Here is a 6,613-nt window from a genome sequence, read left to right as displayed (position 1 = left end):
TTTGGTCCTGTTTTCCTCTTCATGCTTTAATCATTTTGACATCAAGCTGTACAAAAGTAATTTAAAATTAACATGTCTGACACTTGGTAGCTAGCAGAACCTGATTCTGAACCCTGCCCCCTCTCCAGGGCAGCCAAAAGTCTTCTTTGATTGGCTACTGGTCCTGCAGCAGCTGATGAAGGGTGCAAGAAAATACATCCAACAATTAATTTGCTAATTTAGTTTTCTGTTTAATTTGAAACCAGAAAAATTTCAATCACCCAGGAACTTGGCTTTCTGGCTCAAGCATTGGCTTCTAAAACTTCTTGTTCAGTAGTGAGCAAAAAGATACAAAAGAGAGGAGAAAGTTTACCCACCTAGGTACATACCATAACCTCTGTGCCCTTCTATTTTCAAAATGATTTTTTTTTTTTTCAGAGAGAGGGATAGACAGGAACAGAGAGAGATGAGAAGCATCAATCATCAGTTTTTTGTTGCGAAACCATAGTTGTTCATTGATTGCTTTCTCATATGTGCCTTGACCATGGGCCTTCAGCAGACTAAGTAACCCCTTGCTCGAGGCAGTGACCTTGGGTCCAAGCTGGTGAGCTTTGCTCAAACCAGATGAGCCCGCGCTCAAGCTGGCGACCTCAGGGTCTCGAACCTGGGTCTTCCATATCCCAGTTCGACACTCTATCCACTGCGCCACCGACTAGTCAGGCTCAAAATGGTTTTCTGTAGGATCACAATTCACAAGTTCTTTCACCAGGAGAATTCAGAACAACTCAATACATTCATACTCAATTTAGGTAAGCTGCTTCCTGAGTTATGGGGAATTTCCAGACCAATATGTGTTCAGAATTTAGAAAACTACCTTATGGTTACAAACAGAGCCAGATGGGTTTCTAGCATTAGAAGTAAGCATTACTCTAAATTGTGAAGCAGCTTCAGGTCCCCGTGGAACTTTTTACTGGTTTCAAAAGAAAGAGGCAAAGGGAATTTGTATCAGAAATGTAAAAGATTTGTATTAAGGAAAAGAAAAACACAGGTGGCTTCCCACAGGCCCCTCTGCTAGCTTTCCCTTGCTCAGAATTAAGAGGAGGAAGGGGTAGGCTTAATCTTCAAGTGTGCTCAAGAACCCACACCCTCTCTGCCACTCAGTATTTTGTTCAGTTGATGGTTTAATTTTACTCCTTGTTTTCCCAACTCAGACAGGTTAAACTCTTCTACCTGACTTCCAAGCCCATCTATGTATTATCTGTCCCAGCCCTACCTGTCAATCCCTATTTCTTCTTCTCCTCCTCCTCCTCCTCCTCCTCCTTCTTCTTCCTCTTCTTCCTTCTGCTCTTCTTTCTTCTCCTCCTTCTTCCTCCTTCCTCCTCCTCTTCTCTTTTTAAGTGAGAGGTGGGGAGACAGATAGGCTCCCGCTTCTGCTTCAATTAGGATCCACCCGGCAAGCCCCCTACCAGGCAATGCTCTGCCCATGGGAGCTGCTGCTCCATTGCTTGGCAACCGAGCTAATCTCCTGAGGCAAGGCCATGAAGCCATTCTCAGAGTCCAGTGCCAACTTGCTTGAACCATTTAAGCCATGGCTGCAGGGGGAGGGGGGGAGAGAAAGGGGAGGGGTAGAGAAGCAGATGGTTGCTTCTCCTGTGGGCCCTGACCAGGAATTGAACCTGGGACTTTCACATACTGGGCCAACACTCTACCGCTGAGTGAACCAGCCAGGGCTCCTATTTCTTATTCTTCATTAAAGTGTATATTCTAATTTTATCAGACTCAATATTCTGAGAACATACTTCTATGTTCCTGCTTCAGAACCTGTGTTCATTTCCCTACTGATTTCTCCCCACATGCTCCTCTCTCCTTTATTCAAATCCTTTTATTTTTAAAATTTAAATCCTTTTTGAAACTCAAGGTCTACCAAGATCTTACTTACTCCATTTAATCTTTCCTACCACTTCTCTTCTGTCTTCACATTGGTAATATTTGTGTAATGTACCACATATTGACCACTGTGATGAAACCATGTTCATTTATTTATTTATTTATTTATTGTTAAATTTATTGATTTTAGAGAGAGACAGAGAGAGAGAGAGAGAATTTGTTGTTCTGTTCCACTTATTTATGCATTTATTGATTGATTTTTAATTGAATTTATTGGGATATCATTGGTTTGCAAAACCATACAGGCTTCAAGTATACAACTCAATATAACACCATCTGACCAGGAGGTGGCACAGTGGATAGAGCGTTGGACTGAGACGCAGAGGAACCGGGTTCAAGACCCCAAGGTCGTCAGCTTGAGCGTGGGTTCATCTGGTTTGAGCAAGGCTCACCAGTTTGAGCCCAAGGTCGCTGGCTCGAGCAAGGGGTCAGTCGGTCTGCTGTAGCCCCCTGGTCAAGGCACATATGAGAAATCAATCAATGGACAACTAAAGAACTGCAATGAAGAATTGATGTTTCTCATCTCTCTCCCTTCTTATCTGCCCCTCTCTCTGACTCTCTCTGTCTCTGCCACAAAACAAACAAACAAAAAACAATATAACACCATCTGTACATCAGATCATGTGCCCTCCATCCCAGTCATTGGTTGATTCTTTTTTTGTGTGTGTGTGACAGAGACAGAGAGACAGACAGGATAGGCAGGACGGGAGAGAGATGAGAAGTATCAATTCTTCATTGCGCCTCCTTAGTCTCCTTAGTTGTTCACTAATTGCTTTCTCATATGTGCCTTGATTGTGGGGCTACAGCAGACTGAGTGACCCCTTGCTCGAGCCAGCAACCTTGGGCTCAAGCTGGTGAGCCTTGCTCAAACCTGATGAGCCGGCGCTCAAGCTGGCGACCTCGGGGTCTTGAACCCGGGTCCTCCGCGTCCCAGTCCGAGGCTCTATCCACTGCGTAACCGCCTGGTCAGGCAAATTTCTAAAGTCAGAGTCCAAATCATACACAGCACTTTGTTGGTATCCCTTGCAGGGGTTCTCCAAACTGGTCATCATGATAATCATTAGGTTTTTGTTTAAAAATAGGGCCTGACCTAAAAAAAAAAAAAAAAAAAAAAAAAAAATAGGGCCTGACCTGTGGTGGTGCAGTGGATAAAGTGTCGACTTAGAACGCTGAGGTCGCCAGTTTGAAACTCTGGGCTTCTCTGGTCAAGGCACATATGGAGTTAGTGCTTCCTGCTCTTCCCCACTTTTCTCTCTCTCCCCTTTCTAAAATGAATAAAGTCTGAAAAATAAATAAAAATAGGGACTATCAGATTGTACCCTCCCTGAGATTCTGTTTTGTTGGCTCTAAGATGGGACCCAGGAACCTGTATTTTTTTATTTATTTATTTATTTTTTACAGAGACAGAGTGAGAGTCAGAGAGAGGGACAGATAGGAACAGACAGACAGGAACGGAGAGAGATGAGAAGCATCAATCATCAGTTTTTCGATGCGACACCTCAGCTGCTCATTGATTGCTCTTTCATATGTGCCTTGACCGTAGGCCTTCGGCAGACCAAGTAACCCCTTGCTCGAGCCAGCGACCTTGGGTCCAAGCTGGTGAGCTTTTGCTTAAATCAGATGAGCCCGCGCTCAAGCCAGCGACCTTAGGGTCTCGAACCTGGGTCTTCCGCATCCCAGTCCGACGCTCTATCCACTGCGCCACCGCCCAGTCAGGCGGAACTTGTATTTTTTGTTCCAGGGTAGCCAGTTACCTGTTGGAGTTGGAGAATCACTGCTCACAGCTCATGGCATATGAGCCACTTAACTTGCCTGACTGATGTTGGTGCAGTGGATAGAGCATCGACCTGGAATGCTGAGGTCCCAGGTTTGAAAACCCCCAAGGTCGCCGGCTCATATGGCTTGAGCGCAGGCTCACCAGCTTGAGTATGGGGTCACCAGCTTGAACATGAGATCGTCGGCCCATGGTTGCTGGCTTGAACTCAAAGGTCGCTGGCTTGAAGCCCAAGGTTGCTGACTTGAACAAGGGGTCACTAGCTTGGCTGGAGCTGCCCCCCCCACCCCTGTCAAGGAATGTCTGAGAAGCAATCAATGAACAACTGAAGTGACGCCAAGGCACATATGAGAAAGCAATCAATGAACAACTAAAGTCATGCAACTATGAGTTGATGTTTCTCATCTCTCTCCATTCCTGTCTCTCTCTCTCTCTCTCTAAAACAAAACAAAACAAAAGCAAAAAACGTCACTCAACTTGCCTGACTGGTGGTGGTGCAGTGGATAGAGCATCAACCCAGGATACTGAGGTCATGGTTTGAAACCTCAAGGTCACCAGCTTGAGTGTGGGTTCATCAGATTGAGCACAAGGATGGTGGCTTGAGCATGGGATCGTCCACATGATCCCAAAGGTTGCTGGTTTGAGCCCAAAGGTCTCTGCTTGAGCAAAGAGTTGCTGGTTCAGCTTGAGCCTGAGGTCTAATCCCAGTCAAGTCACATATGAGAAGCATTGACCCACAGCTAAAGTGAAGCAACTATGAGTTGATGCTTTTAGCTTGCTCTCCCTCTCTGTCTCTTCCTTGTTTCTCTCTACCTTTCTGACTCTCTCTCTCTCAAAAAAAATCACTCACTTGAGTATAAACATTTGGTTATAAACTATCATATATGTACTTAATAATATCACATGATGACCTAATCAATGGTCACTCCTACTGTCAATTCTATACCTCAGGGCACAAGTTGGGAGGCAGATAACCTGGCTTACTTTCTGTGTTACCAGTTTGGTATGTTAGGAATTCAAATTGCCTCTTCCTCCTGAAAATCTCTTTGAAATTATAATTATGGAGAACAGGTTGATAGAATTGATGGAATTGTAGCTGTTAGAAACACAGATCCTCCTTGATCAGTTACAATCCATAGTATTTGTGAAGTGATATTTAAGGACAAGGGGAATTTGGTGTATGAAAAACATTGGTCATATTTTGCCCAGGCACGACTATAAAATTAGTAAAATGAGTGTTCCTGCTCAGTCCCTACCCGTTATCCTAAATCCAAATCAAGTGTAAATGATGAAGGATTAAGCTGTGATCCCCTCCTGGGGTACGTGGGTTTCAGAGGGAATCTTCTGGAAGTGGGAGGAGAGGATTATCTTAATGACTCCCAATTTTACTTGACGGGCAACTGCCAGAACCCATGATTTGGGAGAACATTCCCTTAAGAAGATAACCCCTGGCCCCAGCACACCACGGTCACATGTTTGATCCCTGGTCAGGGCACAGAGGAGAAGCAACCAGTGAATGCACAACTAAATAGAACAACTAAGTGGAACAACAAGTTAATGTTTCTTTTGCATGCTCTCCCTCTCTCTGCCTTTCCTCTCCTCCTTCTCTTCTCCTATGTCTCTCTCTCAAATCGATGGAAAAGTTAAAAGAAGAATATGATCCCCTGGGTATGCCTTTGCTTCTTCATGTACTCTACCACAGTGGTTTTCAACCATTTTACACTTGTGGACTGGTGAAAATAGGAGAATTATTTTGGAGACCACTAAGGCAGAAATCCCCCTAAGCATAAGTAAATTCAACTAGATCAGTAGTAGTCAACCTGGTCCCTACTGCCCACTAGTGGACATTCCAGCTTTCATGGTGGCGGTAGCAGAGCAACCAAAGTATAAATAAAAAGATAGATTTAACTATAGTAAGTTGTTTTATAAAGATTTATTCTGCCAAACTTAGCAAAAATTCGACATAAAGTACTTGGTAAGTAATTATTATTATATGCTTTAACTTGCAGTAACTCTGCTTTATAAATTTTATAAAGTAAAGTTACTTCCCTACTTTATAAATCACCATTACTGTGGAACCGTTGGGCAGTTAGAAAATTTTACTACTAACAGAGATACAAAAGTGGGTGGTAGGTATAAAAAGGTTGAGTACCCCTGAACTAGATCATTGGGTCTATAATCTTCATACAACATCAGTTGGTTAGCTCTTTGGCTGACTGGCACAAAATTTCTTGCAGACCAGTCTGTGGACCAGTATTTGAAAAGCACTGCTCGGCCCAGGCTGGTTGGCTCAGTGGTAGAGCATCAGCCTGGCGTGTGGAAGTCCTGGGTTCGATTCCAGTCAGGGCACACAGGGGAAGTGACCGCCTGTCTCTCCACCCCTTGTCCTCCCCCTTCTCTCTCTCTCTTCTCCTCCCACAGCCATGGCTTGATTGGTTCCAGTACATCAGCCCCAGGTGCTGAGGATGGCTCCATGGCTTTGCCGCAGGTGCTAAAAATAGCTCGGTTGCCAAGCAACAGAGCAAGTCCCACATGGGTAGAGCATGTCCCATAGAGGGCTTGCTGGGTGGATCCAGGTCAGGGTGTGTTAGTGGGAGTCTATCTGCCTCCCTGCCTTTCACTTAATACAGAAAGAAAGAAAAGAGCCTGACCAGGCGGTGGTGCAGTGGATAGAGCATCGGATTGGGATGCAGGGGACCCAGGTTCGAGACTCTGAGCTCACCAGCTTGAGCGCGGGCTCATCTGGTTTAAGCAAAAGCCCACCAGCTTGAACCCAAGGTCGCTGGCTCCAGCAAGGGGTTACTCAGTCTGCTGAAGGCCCGCAGTCAAGGCACATATGAGAAAACAGTCAATGAACAACTAAGGTGTTGCAACGTGCAATGAAAAACTAATGATTGATGCTTCTCATCTCTC

Source organism: Saccopteryx leptura, chromosome 3, assembly GCF_036850995.1.
Source record: "Saccopteryx leptura isolate mSacLep1 chromosome 3, mSacLep1_pri_phased_curated, whole genome shotgun sequence".
Taxonomy (NCBI): domain Eukaryota; kingdom Metazoa; phylum Chordata; class Mammalia; order Chiroptera; family Emballonuridae; genus Saccopteryx; species Saccopteryx leptura.
Note: the sequence above shows the minus strand (reverse complement) of the source record.